Source organism: Macrobrachium rosenbergii, chromosome 13 (assembly GCF_040412425.1).
Source record: "Macrobrachium rosenbergii isolate ZJJX-2024 chromosome 13, ASM4041242v1, whole genome shotgun sequence".
In the NCBI taxonomy this organism is placed as follows: Eukaryota; Metazoa; Arthropoda; class Malacostraca; order Decapoda; family Palaemonidae; genus Macrobrachium; species Macrobrachium rosenbergii.
In genome coordinates this window covers 52,854,846-52,875,706 of record NC_089753.1, presented here as the reverse complement: position 1 = coordinate 52,875,706, position 20,861 = coordinate 52,854,846, and the positions used below count along the sequence as shown (strand labels likewise).

The 20,861-nt window shown below is 38.1% G+C and overlaps 1 long non-coding RNA gene across 2 annotated transcripts in view; it reads left to right on the top strand.

The window, feature by feature from the left end:
• LOC136845314 (uncharacterized) overlaps positions 1-18,182 on the top strand; it is a 40,440-nt gene extending 22,258 nt beyond the window's left edge. For both annotated transcript variants that reach the window (XR_010855142.1, XR_010855141.1), the window contains 3 exons: positions 13,246-13,371; positions 17,002-17,175; positions 18,047-18,182. This is a non-coding gene — a long non-coding RNA (uncharacterized lncRNA). The remainder of the gene's footprint in view (positions 1-13,245; positions 13,372-17,001; positions 17,176-18,046) is intronic.
• The last annotated feature ends 2,679 nt before the right edge of the window (positions 18,183-20,861 follow it).

Here is a 20,861-nt window from a genome sequence, read left to right as displayed (position 1 = left end):
GAATGGAATTTACCATAAATTAATACAATCCTGAACGTACACAATGTTTATGTAATTACAGTAGTACCAAGATACGCCACCAGGACGGCGCTCTGGTTTGTTTACATTCACGCTTGCCACAAGCTGCCGATGCCGACGTAACTTAAGACGTTTTTTCTAATTTTTATAACAGACTCTACAGTACATTCGGCTTATTTTTAATATTGTTTTATTAATTTAATGTAATGACCAGGCTTGTTTTTCATTGTATTTATCATTAACAACAGTTTTGTGCATACCCGTTACAGTACATTCTGGAGTGCATATGGCTGCCTAGCCTAGCCTGCAGCGCTAAGGTCTACCACTGGTAGGCCAATTTTTTTTATACAGTATGCATTTAAAACTGTAAGAAGACTTCTAATAAGGTAAGTTATTTAACTCTGAACTTATTTAATTGTAATGTGTGTAGTGTTTTTGTATAAAAAGACAAGGTTGGAGTAGTGACTGGTGGTCAGGAACGGATTAATCCATTTTCAGTTATTTCTTATGGTCGAAATTGATTCGGAATTCGACAAAATCGAATCTCGACATTCCTTCTAGAACGGATTAGCGTCGGAAACCGAGGTACCACTGTACTTATTTCATGATTTACTAAAGTAATGAAGTTTAATAAAAAAAAAAAATAAATAACCAGAGCACTAGATCTACAGTACATTACACCATCGCCAAACTCACTGAGGCTTGAAATGGCTCTAGACAGGGTCATGAAGTCTTGTGGTTGTTCAATGTTTTGGGAAGGAAAGGAAAGAGGCGTTGAATGTGGGTGACTCTCTGAAAATGAATGAGCAGGAGAAACTACGCGAGAATTGGCTATAGTGTCTGCATAGCCTGAGCAAGAAGAACGGGCAGGGGAAACAGAAGTTGGAGGTGGTGTGGGAGTTGAATCAGTAGATGAAAGTGTTGCGAGCCTGTACTGTACTTTGTCAAAATCCATTGTATTTCCTCCTGCGCCAAAATGCATTGTTGAGGGTGTAATTTTCTTAACTGAACTACAATGTGATTTCCAAATGCTTCACACTTATCTTCAACTTTCTTGGGATTACTGATGGTTTCATTTAGTTCTTTCAGCTCCTTTATAGCTGCTGTCACTTCAGTGATTTGTTTCCTTCATTTTGGTTTCGGCATAGATCTTGCTTGATCTAAATTCTCCTCAGCGTTTTCAGATTGTAGGGAATGTGCAGAATCCTGAGTAGAATCGCCTTCTAGATCAATTTGATTACCACTGTAATCCTCCTGTACTGTATCAGCTGAAGTATCCTACAATACATAAAGTTCGACATTAATTATATGTCCATGAGAGCACTCTGTCATGCCACCTTGTTTTGATATATTTCGATAAACATTTTCCACAAACACTCATGCTCCATATACAATAGTACAAACTTTTATGTTACATCTTCAGTCCACTTTGAGGGCATTTCTGAATATATAAAACAAAATGGTGTGTAAAATAAAATTCCAGTACTATTCGGCACAACGTCTATCCTGCAACTGAGCTGTAAATTCAAGTGCGTGTTCACACGAGTCAAGTGGGTAGCAAGTAGCTTGCCAGTGGTGAATGGAGGGGAAGCAACTTGCCTCAAAATAGACCTCGTGTCTATTCACTTGACTTGCTCTTCTGCTTGACTGTCAACTTTCTTCTTACTTGACTTGCACAAAATATTGATCAAGTGTAATGTACACACATGTCAAGTTACTTGAAGCAAGTTACTTGCACACTTGACTTGCTTCTCTACTTGACCCGTGTAAAAAGGGGTTAAGAAACACACACAAAAAGTGAAAAAGTATAGAAAGAGTTAGCTTTTATGATTGTTACTGGCCTAAAAGCATGACATCACCTAAGTCATGATATGCCGCTTTATCATTTTTTATTGATTGATACGGATAATGTCATCAGTTGAACAGCATATGGTAGATAATGTGGGGTGGACAAGAACTTGTGTTTCTTGTAAGCTTTCTCGCTATTCGTGGAAACGTATATGTCATTGTAATTTTCAAAATATTTTTAATGGCTAATAGACAGCATCATAAACATGTTGTAAGCTAATTGGCTACATCTGGGAAATATCAGTGTACTTGGTAACACACTTTTCCTTCTCTTTAGAGTCGTGCTTGATTAATCACTTGTTAGAACTTTTCGCATATGGATTGCTTTTGCATGGCTTTCGTTGCAGTGCCTCCAGCATTGTTGGTCTTGCTTGTGTTGTGTGTGGTGCTGTGCCTAGCCCCACCTCATCCTAATAGGGCAAGGAAGGTGTTGACCCTTCAACACAAATTCAAAATTGCTGGGAAAATTGGGCAAGATTGGTCTAGGTCACACATCTTGGAGGAGTATGACATTGCCCGCTCAACCTTGCATTATATCACGACTTCCCAGGACAAGCTGAAGTACAGTACAGTAATACATGACAGACTTTGGTAAGAAAACAGCCAGGAGTCAAGCCTGCTGGTTCGTGGCAAATGGCTGTTATGAGGACACTGAGGAGTGGACCTTGGTGGGGTTTTGTCAAGTAAGGTCTGCTGGTGTGAACATGCATGGTGCCGAGTTGAAGACTGAAACTGCGAATTTCGCAGGGTTGCATAAGGTTGAGGACTTTAAAGCATCTGAAGGTTGATGGTTTTGTTTCAAAATTTGACTTGGATTTCTAACAGAACAATAATGGCAAAGCTTTGGATGCTTCTGAGGAGGGAATAGAGGCAATTTGTCAGATGTTGCAAGACTTGATGAAGAAAGAAGGCCTTGTTTGAGGGGCAAATCTAGAACACTGATGAAACTCGTTTGCTCTGTCGCTCCATACCTACTAACACCCTGGCTGATGAGAAGGAAAAGAATTTACTCAGTCCAAAGGTTTCCAAGCAACATATTTCTACTTTATGTGCACAAGCTACTGGTGGGCACTGTAAACCAGTGGTAGTTGGACATGCAGAGCAACCACATGTCCCGCATGAGTTGATGGATAGGCTCCCAGTGATCTGTTATGTGGCAAAGGCTTGGTTCACCTCCAAGATCATTTCCAATTTGTTCCATAACCACTTTTGTAATGGAGGTTGTTTGTCATCAGACACGGGACCTTGGCATTGCTACACATCAGATGAAGGCTTTGCTTCTCTTGGACAACCAGGACAACATGCCTGCACATCCTAACATAGTCCAGTTGGTTGGTGACGAAGGTTGTATTGGGGTCACGTATTTGCCTCCTAATATGACTGCACTCATTCTACCAATGGAGCAAGGTGTTATTGTTCCATTGAAATGGCTAACCCAGAGGAAGTTCCTGGAGGAGGTAATGGTAGTACTGGAGGATGAGGGGGAGCAGCAGCAAGGCATGGAGATGGTGGGGGGACTGGATAATCTTCACAAGTACTCATTGATGTCTGCCATCTAATTTCGCTGATGCTTGGAAGGACACCACTGTGGAGACCCTCAATCATGCCTGGAACTGTATGCTAATGGAGAAAAGGCACTGATGGACTTCAAGGGTTCAAAGTCGACAACTTTCATGCCACACTCAACTGGAGGCAATGACGTTCCTGAGGATGACACACAGAAGTGGCTGGATGATAATGATGGCGACCCTGGACCCCAGCTTCTCTCCAACAGTGAGATAGCTGCTGCAGCTGTTTGTGGTGACAAGGAAGCGGCTGAAGATGATGACGACGAGGCTGTTCCATGATGATTGCCCACATACAAGAATATGTTAACAGCCCTTGATAGTTAGTTATCGAGATGTTGGAGAACCCCAACATGGACCCCATGGACATCCCCAGGGCCTTGGACATGGCTGCTGAATTTTGAAAGTATTGAAGGGTTGTCATTGCAAATCAGAATACTGTAATCGTTTGTATCATCAAATACCCTCAAGACTGTGCACCCAGGCCCATCGCCATCCACTTCTTTGATAACTCAGTCCTTCAACTTGGAACTGTGGGAGAGTATGGGATTCCTTCAGCCAAGAATCTAATGTGTTGCTGCTCCACTTCGATGACCGTGACCCCTTAGGCACCTCTACACCTCTTCCGACCACTTCACCACTTAATGTCTCCTGGAAGTCACTGGAGACACAGGAAGATGATGATGCCAGCCTTGACAACACAAGTTTTTAAAATTTCCAGCCATCGCTAGCACCAAGGGCAGCACACACAAGAAAGTGATAGAGAAAAAATATTTTTATATTTGTTAGATTTTTTTATGCACGATGTACAGGTGGGCAATGATAAATACTGTATTGATTGTGTAACCTTTCGTATTGCATGTTACGTACGAGAAAGTTTTTTTTGTGTAGTTTCTTTGAAGAAAATGATAGATATTGATTGTGTAACCAATAGAATTGTGTGCTGCATACGAGACAAAAGAAAGTCTTACTTGGCAGCGATTCTCAACTTATGTCGAATACTGACTCATTCTGTTCACGAATTACAAAATGGCCAAAATCTTTATGCAAAAAGCCAATATTTAATTTTTACAATTTTCAAAGATTAAAGTTCAATTGTCAGTAGGAGTAAGGTGTCATTGGGTTTTCTTTTTTGTGTATGTTTTTGGGGGGAAATGATAAATATTAATTGTGTAACCTATCGTATTGTGTGTTGCATACGAGAAAAATGGGTTTACTTTTCTTGTGTAGTGTTTTTGGGGAAAATTATACACATTAATTGCATAACCTAGCTTATTGTGTGTTGTATATGAGAGACAAAGAGGTTTATTTTTTTTTTTTTTTTTGGAAAAGTAATAAATATTGATTGTGCGACCTATTATATTGTGTGTTTGTATAGAAGATAAAAAAGTGGTGTACTTTTTTGTGTACAATGTATTTGGGGAAAATGATAAAATTGACTGTTTAACGTGTTGAATTGTGTTGGATACAAGAAAAAATGGTTTACTTTTTGTGTGTGTACAGTACGATGTATTTCAGTGTTTGCAGCAAATGAAAAATAGTGTAGCATGCAGTATTGTGTGTCGCGTATGAGAGAAAAAGATGTGGTTTGTTATTTTTTTAAAGTGTTTATAGATCTTATTTTGCTACAAATAAGCTTTCAAGTTCAAGAGTGGTGGTTGTTGTTCATAAGCATGTTTAGTGTTCATGGTTATATGGTATTAACAAGGTTTGGGGGGGGAGGGTAGGCTACGGAGTTGCCCTTGAACACCCGTAGATTTTTTCACTTGCCCTTATCTGACAGGCTCTTGGCTCTGTTAATGTGGACAACTGAGAGTTACTTTTGATTGAATGGTAAAATTGATTTCAGACATTCAAGATGTTTGTTTTGGGGATGTATCAGTTCTTCACTGGAGGGATGGGTAGAGCTTTCGGCTAGCACGCTGTTGGCCCAGCGTTCAACTCTCCGACCGGCCAATGAAGAATTAGAGGAATTCATTTCTGATGATAGGAATTCATTTCTCGTCATAATGTGGTTCGGATTCCACAATAAGCTGTAGGTCCCATTGCTAGGTAACCAGTTGGTTCTTAGCCACGTAAAATAAATCTAACTCTTCGGGCCAGCCCTAGGAGAGCTGTTAATCAGCTCAGTGGTCTGGTTAAACTAAGGTATACTTAACTTTTTGGGGATGTACAATTTGAGTATTCTGCATTATGCGCAGATGTGGAACTTAGTGTGGCGGCTTCTTGTTCATTAAAAAAAAAAGTTATAGAGCACTGGTCTTAACCATGATTGTAATGATAACCAAGTATATGATGGTTTTATCTTCTTTCAATAGAGGCCTTATTGGGAAACTGGATGAGGAGAGGATGGATGGATGGATGTATGATATTTAGGGCAAAAGCCCAGGCACTGGGGCCAACAAGGCCATTCAGCGCCGTAATGGAAAGAAAATAAAATTATGTTAAAGTTATGAATTCATGAAGGAAATGATTAATAAATAAAATGAAGTGATGTGACCAATAAATAAAGGGTATGAAGTTTAATGAATGATGTGCTATATACATAAAAAAATTAATGTCATTAAAATTCTACGTGATGTAATAAATTAAATAAAATTAAATATCGTTAAAAATTTTAATACACTTTAAAAAAGAGATGATAGCAGAAATATCTGCTTCATCTCCCAAAAATATCAGACAGGATTTACCCTGAAAATATCTCTCTCTTTGGTTAAAATATCTGGGCAGACCACCAGAATGTGCTCCACTGTTAGTGTCTCATCACAGTAAGCACACTCTGGAGGGCTGCTTCCTTCAAAAATAAACTGATGGGTTAGACGAGTGTGCCCAATCCTTAATCTCGTTAAAATAACCTCTGTTTGCCTGTCAAGCTGAATGACGAAGACCACGGTAGTACATTATCCCTAATATTTCTATATTTCTTATTATTGGCAAGAAGGGAGAAGTCCATCTTTCTTGCCATTTACTAAAACATAAGATCTAATGGGACCTTTTAGATCTGTATGAGGCACTTTTCTAAAAGAGGTTTCTGATAAAATACTAGCAGCTTTCGCTTCCTGTCTGCCATCTCGTTTCACAAGAATCCCCACGTGAGAAGGGACCCAACAGAAAGAGACTGATTTACGTCGACAATATATACAAAAAGCCACTCCTGAACTTTTTGAATTAATGGATGAAAGCTATTAAATTTTTAATAGCTTCTAAGGTGCTTCTAGAGTCTGAGTATATGACAAAATTAGAGTCACTACTTTGAAAAAACTAAATCTAGGGCAGACACTACGGCTGTTAATTCGGCAGTAAATATTGATGCAGAGTCAGGTAATTTAGCTGTGTACGCTGTATCACCAAGGATAACAGCGCAACCAACACCACTATCTGACTTAGATCCATCTGTATAAATTTTTGTAAAATTAGTATGGGTAACATCGTGCTCTAAGAATTTTCCCCTAATCTCTTCTACAGTGCAGTCCTTTTTGTTAAACAGTTTCTTACATATTGATGCTTCTGGGATAAGCCATGGAGGATTTACAGGGATATTCTACTTCCAGCACTTTCTGGGATTTAAGGTGATTATTCCTAACATCCTCATTCAGTCGAATTTGGAATGGTTTAGAAGCTCTTGTACCAGAAAAACTTCGAGAGTCTGTTTCCTTTAGTGCTTGAAAGGAGGGATTTCTGGGAGCACTTTTCATTCTAGCCATGTATCGCAACCCTAGCTCTTGCCTTCTTAGATCAAGGGGTAAATGATCTGTGTCGACATAAATGCTTTCAACAGGCGAAGTTCTAAAAGCCCCTGAGCATATTCTCAACCCCATGTTGTGTACAACATCCAGTTCCTTTAGCTTGGTTTTACAGGCTGAGGAATAAATCTGACAGCCATAGTCTAACTTAGATCGACACAGAGAGTCATATAGCCTCAGAAGGGATTTCTTATCAGCCCCCCAACTAAATCCAGAGACAACCTTTAAAATATTCATAGATTGTTTAACATTAAACTTTAGGGCATTTATGTGGCTAGCCATGTTAATTTATGGTCAATAGTCATCCCCAGAAATTTAACTTCACTCTCGTAAGGAAGGATGGACCCTTTTAAATTAAGTGTGGGAACCTCTTCCACACGCCGGCACCTGGTGAATCTTACTGCAACTGTTTTGGAAGAGGAGAATTTGAAACCATTCTCATCAGCCCACTTAGTAATAGCATTAATAGACCTTTGCAAATGTTTACATACGGACAAGGAATCATATCCTGTGCAGTATATTGCAAGGTCATCGACAAAAAAAACGAGCATTTAACAGGGGAGAGATTTTTTCAATCACACTATTTATTGCCACTGAAAAAAGTGTTACACTTAAAACGCTTCCTTGGGGAACTCCTTCCTCCTGCATAAAAGGTTGGGAGAAGGAGTTTCCCACTCTTACCTTAAAAGTCTGTCTGATAAAAAGGAATATATAAACCTGACCATTCTTCCACATATGCCCATCTTGTGCAATTGTTTCATGATGCCAATTCTCCAGGTAGTGTCATATGCTTTCTCCAAGTCAAAAAATATGCCAATGGTCTGACACTTTTGGCGAATCCTTGCTGGATTTGGTTGGTCAGCCTCAGCAAGGGATCAAGAGTGGAGCGGTTTTTCTGAAACCAAATTGAAATGGCGATAGTAATCCTTTGGTCTCCAGGTGCCAAACCAGTCTAGTATTTATCATTTTTTCTCCATCAGCTTACATACACAGCTGGTAAGAGCTATTGGTCTATAGCTGGTGGCTTAGGAAGCATCTTTATTAGGCTTTTAACAGGGACAATTATGGATATTTTCCAGTCCTTGGGTAAAATTCAGTTTCCCATATTTTGTTTATAATCTTCAGTAAATATTTTTGGCATCATCTGGGAGGTGTTTCAGCATTTCATATATGATTGTATCCTCACCTGGAGCTGTGGATTCACTTGAGGAGAGCGCCTCACGAAGTTCTCTTAGGGAAAATTTGTAGTTGTATGGTTCAGATTTTCCCGAATCAAACTTCAGACACATTTCAGAATTCCTAATTCTTTGAAATTCTGGAGAATAATTGTTAGGGCTGGAAACTTTAGAAAAGTGTTTTCCTAGCTCATTGGCAACTTCAGTGGGCTCTGTGATTAGAGTGTCATTTATTTTTAATGAGGGCAATGGTGACGCTACAAATTTTCCACTCAGTTTCCTTATTTTGCGCCACACCACTCTCAGTGGGGTCTTGGAGTTTATTCCATTAATATAGTAAAGCCAACATTCTCTTTTGGCTTTTCTTATAAAAGCGCCCTTTGCTTGGCTAAAAGCACGTTTGTAGATTAATTTAGACTGAGGGGAGCCACTAGTTTTGTAACGTCTGTAGCATTTCTAGTCACTTTTCTCAGAATACCACATGTCTTATTCCACCAGGGAACTGCAGGTCTACGAGGTTTGCCTTTTGTTTTTGGAATCGAGCTTTCAGCACTCTTCAAAGTAGATTCAATAAAGTAATCATAGGCATCTAGATGAGAATGAAAGGACTCAAACTCCCTATCTAGATTGACACCCTTACTAAATTTATCCCAGTCTGCGTCCTCTACCTTCCACTTAGGTAAAACTTCTGATGGAGCATTCAGAGCATATTTCAAATGGATCGGGTAGTGATCACTTCCATTTAAATCTTCATTAACAGACCAATTAAAATCAAGGTGGATACTAGTTGAAGAAATACTAAGGTCCAGTGCAGAGAAATGATTATCGTGAATGTTGTGGAAAGTCATTGACCCATTATTATACAGGGTAACATCATTCCTGTCAATAAGGTCTTTGATTAATTTCCCTTTACTATCTAAAAACCGACTTCCCCAAAGGGGTTGTGAGGCATTAAAATCACCTAGCAGAAGTAAAGGAGCTGGAAGTTGGTCAATTAACGACTGAATATCTCCAATGTTAAAATCAAGGTCTGGTGGAAGGTATAAGGAGCAGATTGTTATCCTCTTTTCCAAAATGACTGAAATAGCGACAGCTTGTAGTGTTGTATTTAATTGTATTGTGGAGTGCTGTAGAGATTTATTAATAATAATTGCAGCACCTCCATGGGCACGATCACCAATTGGGGATATGATTTAAATATTGAATAATTTAGTCAGGATTATAAACAGAGTTGCCTAACATAGTTTTCCTGTAGGCATATAATCCCTGGATTAAATTCATGCATTAAAACTTTAAGGTCTTCTGTACGGGCTCTGAGACCTTTACAGTTCCACTGAAGAATATCGAGCAAGAATGCTAAGGTGGTAAAATGTGCTACTTCCCATTCCTTGGAGGAAGTACTGTTCCTAGGGTGGAGTGGGAAATTCTCCTTTATAAGAGATTGTTTTCTTAATCCCTTTTCATCTGAATTGGTGTTCAGGGTCTTTGGTTGATCTTCATATTTTTATTATGAACCTGATGTTCAGAATTATTGCTGTGGTTCTGTGCACCACTAATCCTATTTGTCTTAGGGCAGCAAGACTGAATTGAACTCAGATGTTTTTGTTCTGAAACTACTTTTGGAACCACCTTTCTAGGAGGAGAGATGTCTTCCAAAACACTGAACCCATTTGAAGTTTTTATTATAAAATTATCATTATTTGGGGAACTATTTCTTGTGCGTTTCTTGGTAGTTGCAACCGTAGTTTTATTATTATTTTTGTTTGTGGCTGTGGCGATTGATGGCTCTGAACTAGCTCTATCTAATTGGGATTGTTCCTTTACCTTATTTTGGTTTGAAGTATTTTCAGAATATTTTCCTGAATTATTGGCTGATTTTGGCACCCTTATTTTTGGAGATGAATCAACAGCTGTAGATGTGGTGGAAGATAAATTTTCTGTGCTTTTGGAAGTACAATTTTTGCTATTGGACTTCAAAGCACTTGCCGACAAAAATTTCTCACCAGTTTGGAGATTTTCATTATTATTTATGGTTCGAGAAATACCAGGTTTGTGATATCTTCCATCAGACACAGTTATTGGTGGCCTTACATTGTTGGAAGTTTTCATAAGTTTTATTACAGAAGCATACGTAGTGTTGGCACTTTTGTTTGCCCCCATTACCGTGCGCTTTGCTTCACTAATGCTAATATGTTCATTATCTGCCACTGCCAACACTTCTTGTTCAAATTTATATCTGGGACAAGCCCTAGAGTTTGGTGTGTGATCACCCTTGCAAAGAAAACAGTATCGGGCTGCTTTGCAATCATCAAAATATCGTGCTCTGCAGAGCACACAGGACATCTTTTATTGTTATCGCAAGAGTTTTGAATGTGGCCATATTCAAAGCATTTTGCGACACTGTCTAGACTTCTTTTATATTTTTTAACCTGCATCCTCTCATGGCCAACAATGATGGTATCAGGTAGGTAATTGGAGGAGAAGGTTAAAAGGATAGCTGCATCACCACCCAGTTTTTTTTACATGAGATACACAAGGAGGGCATCGATGGAGAATCTCTTCCTCTTTAAAAACATGCAAATCTTTTGAGTAAAATACTCCTTTCAGTGTATTAACAAATCTGTGAGAAGAAATAGATTCAATATTTCCACTTTCAGGAGGTTTAAAGTTAGCTAACAGAACTGCTTGAGTCTCATTTCAGCTTTTATTAGAAGGTTCTTTCCATACCGTTTCAAATTTCCAATGGGAATGGAACCAACCTTGCTCTCAATGCAGTCAGCAGCTTTTATCAAATTTTTCCTCCCTCCTTGTAGATAGCAACATGCCATAAAGGGGGAGGAAGAGCTCTGGTACATGGGACTGGTCCATGTTCTTCAGCCTTTGGAACAAAAACAAATGGGTCATCATTCAAGTTTTTCACTGAAAACACTTTCGTGCTGACAACTGAGTCATTTAGAATGTGGCCATGTAGTCTTTGTTGTGCCTCACTAGCTTCAAGGGAGAGGAAAATTTGATAAAGCACAAAATGACTGCTTATCTTTTTCTAGAATTAATTTAATTCTTTCCACTTTGCCGAATTGCTTCACTACACTGTATAAACATTCGTAATCTAATGATAAGTTTACATTAGTGCAATAAAGGACCTATTATTTGAATCAAATCCACCAGATTTATTAACACCCTGGTGTCTCAGTGTTTGGCTCTGTCCAACAGCCAAGCCCCGTATCCATGTTCATGCCAGAAGTCGTTGCCAGTGCCGTTAAGTCGTCAGATCCAGGGAGGGAGAACTAAAGCCAAATCCATAAGTTTAAACCAGTCCACATGCAAAGGTCCAAAAGTGCACACCCGACACCCAAGAGCCCCCGCACAGACCCCGACAGCATATCAAAAGGACAAACTGGGCAGCTCTACTGCTCAGCTTCCCCACCCCAACACACTCCCAAAGCCCACGAAGAGACCCCAAGATGCCAAGCATGCACACATCAGACCACCACACACAAACTGGTTCATCCACCCACCCAAAACTGCTTGGTCATATCAAGAAAGTATCGTAGATCAGTCAGGTATTCGCATTCTCCACCAATGGCACAAGTGAGAGTTGACTCCCAACAGTCCACCCCATACCCTACCCTTTCAGGATAGCACCAGTACGCTTGCAGTGGCCCAGGTATAAGCCAATCCGCCTGCTGGGAGTTCTGCCCCCCACTAATGGGGACTGACTCCCCACTCCAACCGTAGTCGTGGGCTTCGGACAAAAAGCCAGGAGTCCCACCTCCAAAAACCAGCCCCTGGATTCCGATGGGCTGATCCCCAGAGATGGTTCCGCCCTCAAGATAGCAGTGGGAAAATCCCATCACCATCTCTTAGGTCCAAACTATCTCGGGTGGCGACTCAACCACCACAACTCCACAATTAGCTTCGAATGCGAACCCCTTCCAAAAAACGATCCCTTCTCAGACTCACCTAAGCAGTAAAATTTTGCGAATGTGGAAATGTCCACGCCATTTAAACCAAAAACTATGTAGGATGATTTGTCAGGACCCGGGCCCAAAGGCCAGGATCCCTTAGCCCCTCACCTCGTCAAGGCGTCCTACTCGAGGGGGGATGAGGGAGAGGACACACCTAAATAGTTGTCTTAATTAGCGTCTTGGCCACGTGGCTTAGAGCATCTTTAGAGATGTGAAACGAAAATGGGGATTAATAGAGGATTTCATTCAAGTATAGGAAGTTGCGTGAAAGGAATTTTCTCTGAGTACTGGCAAATGCCAACAGTTCAATAACATCTCATAAATGCTGCTTGTTTATTTTGAAGGTTGCATAATTTCAAGAGGCTTATTACAGTCGTAATACAAATTAATACAGTGTCAAAACCCTTTTACAGAAACCGTAACCCAGTATATGGCCTTGAATTGTATGTCGATTACATTTATTCTCTTGATTATCAGTGTTACTTTATAAATTAATCTGGTTTCATCACCTTGCCCCTTAATGCTAAATAAATGCAAATGTTATATGTAGGTAATTTTAATGTCTTTTTTTTATACATAAGACTTTGTTGATGGCATTACTCATTTGTCAGTAAAGTTTATGCTTATATGGAGTACTTTTTATTTTGTCACTTGTAATAATGTGGCTTCAATAACCTCATTTAGGTGTATGTTAGCAATGTTTCCTGCCTTAGTGAGGTCTTGTATTAATCAATATTTGCAGGTGATATATGACTTGGTTTAGAATTTTGTATATTAACACAAATAGTGATGGCAAGTGGCTACAGCAGGTGTTACCTTTACATTCGCAGCAAATCTCTTTTAGGGCGAAATGCTATACCCCACCCACTCCTCTTTTATGTTGAAACATTTGAATTTGTGAATCTAATTTCATGTATCTTTTTTCCAGATAAACAATCCAAGCTTGTGAGGAACATCTGAGGTACCTATCCTTCATCAAATGCTGGTGAGAAAACCCACACAAATACAAGTGGGGAATTTCTATTGTAGCTGTTATTGATGGGAATCAAACATGGTAGGTATATCTCCTGTTTTGTTGTTATTTTAGCCTTATAACCCTTAACACACTTCTATGAACTTCAATAATGGTGTTTGACTCAAAATTACGTTGGTTTTTTAATTAATCTTCCACTGTTTTTGTAGCCAAATTTGTTGCTGGTACACATTCTAAAAGCAAAAGAAGTGACTAACAAGTGAGATGTCAGATCCTAATGCAGATGTAAATTTCTTAATAAGTGATTTGAAATTCCTTTGCTTATTGGAAAATTTCTCGACATCACATCGAAGTTAGTAAAAATAGGTGTTTTTTAAAATCTTACTGGAACAGAATAGAATATAGAATTTAGGCCACAGTCCAAGCGCTGCTTTGGAACCTATGAGGTCATTCAGCACTCAAACAGAAATTGAAAGTAAAAAGGTTTGAAAGGTGTAATGTAGCAGTTGTTAGGAGAGGGTGGAAATTAAGATGGAAGAATGAGACTATGAACAGAGGTAGAGTAAAAGGAATGAAAGGGGTTGCAGCTAAGGGCCAAAGGGATGCTGCAAAGAACCTAAGTAATGCCTACAGTGCACTGCTTGAGGTGGAATGGAAGATAGAATTTAGGCCAAAGGCCAAGCACTGGGATGTATGAGGTCATTCAGCACTGAAAGAGAAATAAAGAATAGAAAGGTCTGAAAGGTAAACCAGGAGAAAACCTTGCAGTTACACTATGAAACAACTGATAGGAGAGAGTGGAAAGAGATATATAAGAAAGAATGTGAATGGAGGTACAGCAAAAGGAATGACAAGGGTTGCTGCCAGGGGTCGAAGGGACACTGCAAAGAACCTTAAGTAATGCCTACAGTGCACCGCATGGGGTGCACGGACACCACTAACCCCCTACGGGATCCGCATGAGGTGCACTGACGGCACTACCCTCCTATAGGGGCTTAGATGTTATTAGAAGAGTTACAGCTGTTAAAAATGTCATCTGTTCATTTTTTTTTTTTAGTGCAAAAATACCCAATACAGTATACCGCATAAGGGTGTTATCATCTGAGACACTTAAGGGGTGATCAAGTATGTACAGAATTTAGTTTATGTATATTTGCTTGATAAATTCTGATTTTAAGACCCGAAAGGTTTCTCTTATTTACTGTTTTCATTTTTCATCAGTTACCTATTACACGTACGAATTCAGTGATGTGGCTGTGCAGGTTTACAGATGCTGTGAGTAAATAAAAAAATTGTCACTAGAATTAACAAAGCAGATGAAAATTTAGACAAACTAAATGTAATTTAACATGTGTAATACCACTGACTTTCAAGTAGTCACCTGATTATTTATGTTTCAGATAGAAGCAATCCACATCTATGATATAAGTTTATTATAATTCAAATGTCTTGACTTGGATCTTTGTCGTATTGAAGAACCAAGATGTTTTGATATAGTGTATGTTAGTCATTTATACCTGTTCATTTACTATTTTAATTGTCAACCATTCTTTTGCAGTCAGAAGAGCATTAAAAGGAATCTTGAAGGGAAGAGGTTGCACGGAATGTATTTTCAAAGTGAAAAGTGAAACATTGCTAAAATATCGGATGTGAAAGTTGTTGTAATTCACTTAAGAGTTACTGAAGTTTTCTTTCTCTTTTAACATATTTGACTGTGCCTCCTAGTATAGGAACTATAGATGGGAGAAGTGAAAGTTTATTCTCCAAAATGACAAGTACTTATAGTATAATAGTGTTAGTATCTCAACAAATAGAGGACTAACATTCTTTGTAGTGTTCCAGTTACAGTAGCAGGTTTCAGTTTTCCTGTTTAACCTAAAAGGCTCTCGGGAGAAAGGCAATAGATGATGATCTATCAGTATGTCTTCTGTTTGCTTTCTGTGCATGCTTTCTTACCTAGGTTTATTTGATTGTTCAGTTGTTTAATTGTTCACTCTCTCTCTTGGACATGTGGAGATCTTGAGTGGCCAGAGCAAATGTAGTTTCCATCATTTACTGAAAACTTGCTTGCTAATAGCTGAAGTCCTGTTGGAGCGCTAGTATTGCTACTGGAATATGAAAGAATTTTCATACCTGTGTTACAAGCAGGTAAAAGAAACTTTATATACTATAATTCACATGCCTTGAGTATTAAGTTTTGGAGTAAGTGAAAAGAAATGCTTGAAAGGGACATGAGAAATATTTATTAATAGACCTTTGACATGAATATATCAAGGAAGGCACAATTTTATTTAAAGGAGTTAAGATGTAACAAAGGACTAAGTTTTCATTTTTTCTCCATGGTTTTGGGTTACACTTTAAATGTCTCGAGAAGAAATTAGTGTTATTTTTGCCTTGTTAGTACCATGAGAAGTATAAAGTCATAATTTGATATTTCCAAGTTCAGTAATATAATAACTTTAGTGTGCTGTCTCTCCTGTTTGTTTTAATAATCCTGTGTAAAACCTTAACTGAAACAGAGACAAATGGAGTCTGGATAAGATTAAAATCTCTCTCGAGATGTGAGAGCGACAAGATGTATTCGGTTCTTGCATGTAATTGAAAATTTTAGATAAAAAATAAAAGACTTATCACTCTGATTAATCTGGGGAGTAATTCAGTACATTAATACAAGGTATACAGGGTAATAATGATCGTTTAGTTTTGGGGAATCAACAAAAATAATTTGTGCTTGCTTCCATGTCATAATAAAAGGCTGAAAAACTATAAACCGTGGAGCTGTTGAATGAAATATTTACCAGCTTATATACAGTGTGAGCTTTAATTAAATTTACTATAATATTCATTAATAGTTTGTAAAATTAGCAGAAGTCTTATTCTTGTCCCACACATAGGGGGATTTGAAATACAGTAATTTGAAATATCTGGGGTTTGAAGTAATTTGAAATATTTCTCATTAATCGCCATATTTTATGAAAGCTATTTATCTCATGGTTAGCATTAGCAATGACTGTGTATTACTTGGTGATCTAAATCAGAAAGTAAAAAAAAAAAAAAAAAATAGAATACCGAGGTAAATATGGAATACAGTTATTCCTGCACATACATATTTTCTTTATTAACTCCCATATCAGCATGATGCTTGGGGATTGTATAAATTTTTTGTTAATTTCTTTGCAATCTTTTCAAGGAAAGATTAAAGGTTTTGTTTTTTCTTTACTATCAACTTTATAAAGACCAAATTGTCCCGATAGCTATAGAGTATTACTGTACCTTACAGTGCTATATGTCTTAGGCTAACTGCAATGCCTCATGCCTAGATTAACTTGACTGATTTACAAATTGTATGTAGTGTACAATATTATTTTGACATTTGTTGATTTATTCACTACTAAGAGGAATGGTGTATTATGATATTTACATGTATTTTACGCTTTACTTTTAATTTAATTTGCAAATTGTTTTTCCACTGGTAGTAACCAAGGATGGTTGAAAAATGGTTGGTATACAGTATAGGAAGCACCATGTAAGTAGTGATTGCTTTCTACTGTCAGGCTTAAGTACTAATATAGATGTTCATTGTTACATTTGTGAAAAGATGGGAAGTAATATCACAACGTCTTGCCCCAAGAGCATTGATTAAAACACAGAGCAGTTGTAACTTTAGCTTCTTCCAGTTAATGAGTGCTAAAAGTGAAAATTCAATTCCAGTATGTCGTAGCAAAGAGTCCTGTACCCTAATGAATGGTAGAGCAGGTGAACAAGACTTGTGTAAGGTTCCAGAGGAGGCCCTTTTCTTTGGCTGGCTAGTATGGTGCTCAACAAAAACTGACTTCATCTGGTATAGGAGCATGGAGTCCTGCCCCTCTACAGACAGTAGTGGAGGTAAATGAATATTCTTGTAAGGATGCATTTACAGAGGCTGTCTTTTTTCAGCTAGCTATTATTACAGTGCTCATCAGATATCACATCTCTTAAAATTTAGTATATATAGGACGAACTGGCTACTCAGGGTAGTTATTTAGTTACTGCCATATATTTATAGGAAACTAGGGTTTAGGAAATCAATCGCCCTGGTTTGTCATTTGCCAAATATGTGATCCCTCTCAGCAATGTATTAACGTTTGATTTTTATGTTTGGCTATAAAATTAAAATTTTAGTTTTATAGTCTTGCTATACAATTTTTATATTCTGTGATTCATTTACAAATTACAAGTATAGTATATATAATAATTACTCTGCATGACATGAACTGGCTACTCAGGGTAGTTACTTATTTACTGCCATATATATATATAGGAAACTAGGGTTTAGGAAATCAATCGCCCTGGTTTGTCATTTGCCAAATATGTGATCCCTCTCAGCAATGTATTAAAGTTTGATTTTTATGTTTGGCTATAAAATTAAAATTTTAGTTTTATAGTCTTGCTATACAATTTTTATATTCTGTGATTCATTTACAAATTACAAGTATAGTATATATAATAATTACGGGATCTGCATGACATGAACTGGCTACTCAGGGTAGTTACTTAGTTACTGCCATATATATATATATATAGGAAACTAGGGTTTAGGAAATCAATCGCCCTGGTTTGTGTCATTTGCCAAATATGTGACCCCTCTCAGCAATGTATTAAAGTTTGCTTTTTATTTTTGGCTATAAAATTAATTTGTTTTATAGTTTTGCTATAAAATTTTTATATTCTGTGATTCATTTATAAATTAAAAGTATAGTACATATAACAATTACAGGATCTGAATTGTCATGCTGTTGAAGCTGTTGCAAGCGCCAGCTTACCAGACGAGATGTGACCCAGCAGGGGAGAAATACTGGCCTCCCTCAAGACACAAAGATGGCCATAACTTAAGTCTCTCAGCTTCCTCCGTACCTAAAACAGAAGTTGGTTAGCGTGAGAACCTTGTGAGAACCTTCCTTCCACCCTGAGTGCGTCTGCCAGCAGAATACTTTCCTAGGAGTGGAATGTGGCTTCCAAGGAGATACTGCAGTGGCCCTCCACCCCTTTTCACAGGCTTCCCACTGAACAGTCTGTGGAGTTGGCTAAGGAAAAACTACCCCCTTAGGAGTTGAAACAATGGGTGGAAGCAAGGTGCGAAAAACCTCCCCAAGTGTCACTGGTGGAGTATTGCCCTCCAGTAACAACAGGAAGTCTCCCTAGCTTTCTTCTAAGCCACCCTTGACACACAAAACATGGGCTGTCGAGGTTGCATAAATGCCTTCTGCAAAACATATGTGGAGTATGAGGATCTATGTAAATAGAAGAGAGGACTCACTCACGAGCAGAGTGCTGTACAACAAATTGCATAACCACGTGCAGAAATAAAATTACGAATGTAAGGCAAATCAGAAGTTTTTAATTGCCCTGGATTACCAATTTATGGATTAACTTGTTAGTGACCCTTTTGTTCTTCGTTCCCTGTTGCATTTCATTCCTCTTGCTTTAGTTATGGATTAACGTGTTAGTGATCCTCTTGTTCTTCGTCCTCTACTGCATCTCATTCCTCTCACTTTGGTTACGGATTAACTTGTTAGTGACCCTTTTGTTCTTCGTTCCCTGTTGCATCTCATTCCTCTCGCTTTGGTTATGGATTAACGTGTTAGTGATCCTCTTGTTCTTCATCCTCTACTGCATCTCATTCCTCTCACTTTGGTTACAGATTAACTTGTTAGTGACCCTTTTGTTCTTCGTTCCCTGTTGCATCTCATTCCTCTCGCTTTGGTTATGGATTAACGTGCTAGTGATCCTCTTGTTCTTCGTCCTCTACTGCATCTCATTCCTCTCGCTTTGGTTATGGATTAACGTGTTAGTGATCCTCTTGTTCTTTGTCCTCTTGTTCTTCGTCCTCTTGTTCTTCGTCCTCTCCTGCATCTCATTCCTCTTGCTTTGGTTATGGATTAACGTGTTAGTGATCCTCTTGTTCTTTGTCCTCTACTGCATCTCATTCCTCTCGCTTTGATTATGGATTAACGTGCTAGCGATCCTCTTGTTCTTCATCGTCTACTGCATCTCATTCCTCTCGCTTTGGTTATGGATTAACGTGTTAGTGATCCTCTTGTTCTTCGTCCTCTACTGCATCTCATTTCTCTCGCTTTGATTATGGATTAACGTGCTAGCGATCCTCTTGTTCTTCGTCCTCTACTGCATCTCATTCCTCTCACTTTGATTATGGATTAACGAGCTAGCGATCCTCTTGTTCTTCGTCCTCTACTGCATCTCATTCCTCTCACTTTGGTTATGGATTAACTTGTTAGTGACCCTTTTGCTCTTCGTTCCCTGTTGCATCTCATTCCTCTCGTGTTGGTTATGGATTAACATGTTAGTGATCCTCTAGTTCTTCATCCTCTACAGCATCTAAAGTTCCTCGCACATTGGTATTCCTCAGATTTTCTCTGTAAAGGAATAATAGAACCTCAATAACAAATGACAACTAAAGACTAAAGTACAAAAATGTCCTTTAATAAACAAGACCTCTTTTCTTGTTCATGTCTTGTTTCAAAATTTACTTCCTAAGGTTTACGAGAATGATTTCGGTACACAGAAATACAGCTTAAATTCCCTGTGATGAGTATAGTCATATATATGTCTTCTAAGTCTAAAGGTTACATTTAAATTCATTTTGTAACTACAAATACGTATGCATGAAAAGGGTCTTAAAGTAACAAAAATACGCTTCCACAGGTAAATAGATATTACAGTGCTGGCAGGAATACTTTGGTAAAACAAAATCACTTCTAAAAGAAACCATTCCAAATCCAAGTTATGACCAATGTACCGTACTGAAAAAATTACACTGAAGTCCCGTACTTATGAAAACCAAACCGCTGTCACTCTTTCACTAATTGGTGATGTCTACAAAACTTCTTTCACCAAAATAAGGGGTGCTGCAAGCTGGTATATGGGGTCACTACACTCTGTATCTATAAATATATTTAAATTTATTCAAATTGTTAATCCTTATAATTTCTAATAAACATTCTAAAAATATTTTATATTTGTAGAATAAGTAATAAACATTTATTCAAATTGTTAATCCTTATAACTGCTAATAAGATTATACAATCATAAAATATTTTTAGAATAAGTAATAAAGCATTCTTCTATTACCTCTTAATGGGTTCAAAGCAAAAAGAGCGAGGCAGCAGACTAAGCGTATGGTGAAGTAAATAACATTTTTATTTAACTAATTTTTTCAGTTGTTGAAGGAAGTGGCTATTCCTTCAAAGCTATCAAAACCTAAAAAATGTATGAGTTTGATAGCTCTAATAATTAAATAGCCAAGACCTTCCGTAAGTGAAATGCCAGATGTTCCTTACATTTGGGTAAAAGATAACTATGTATTTTTAACTTTCTTTTAAGCGTACAGTTGTCCTGCACCTTAACCCCATCCTCTACTTTAGTGAAACCGCAGGAAAAGAGACTTTGTGCCCTCTTCATAAACTTTTATGCAATCGTATGACATCCATTGACATTAGAAGTACCTTCGAAGCAAATGGGTGATTTTAGTGCTCATATAACTAACAGCGAAAAAATTAAGCAGAAGAAATACA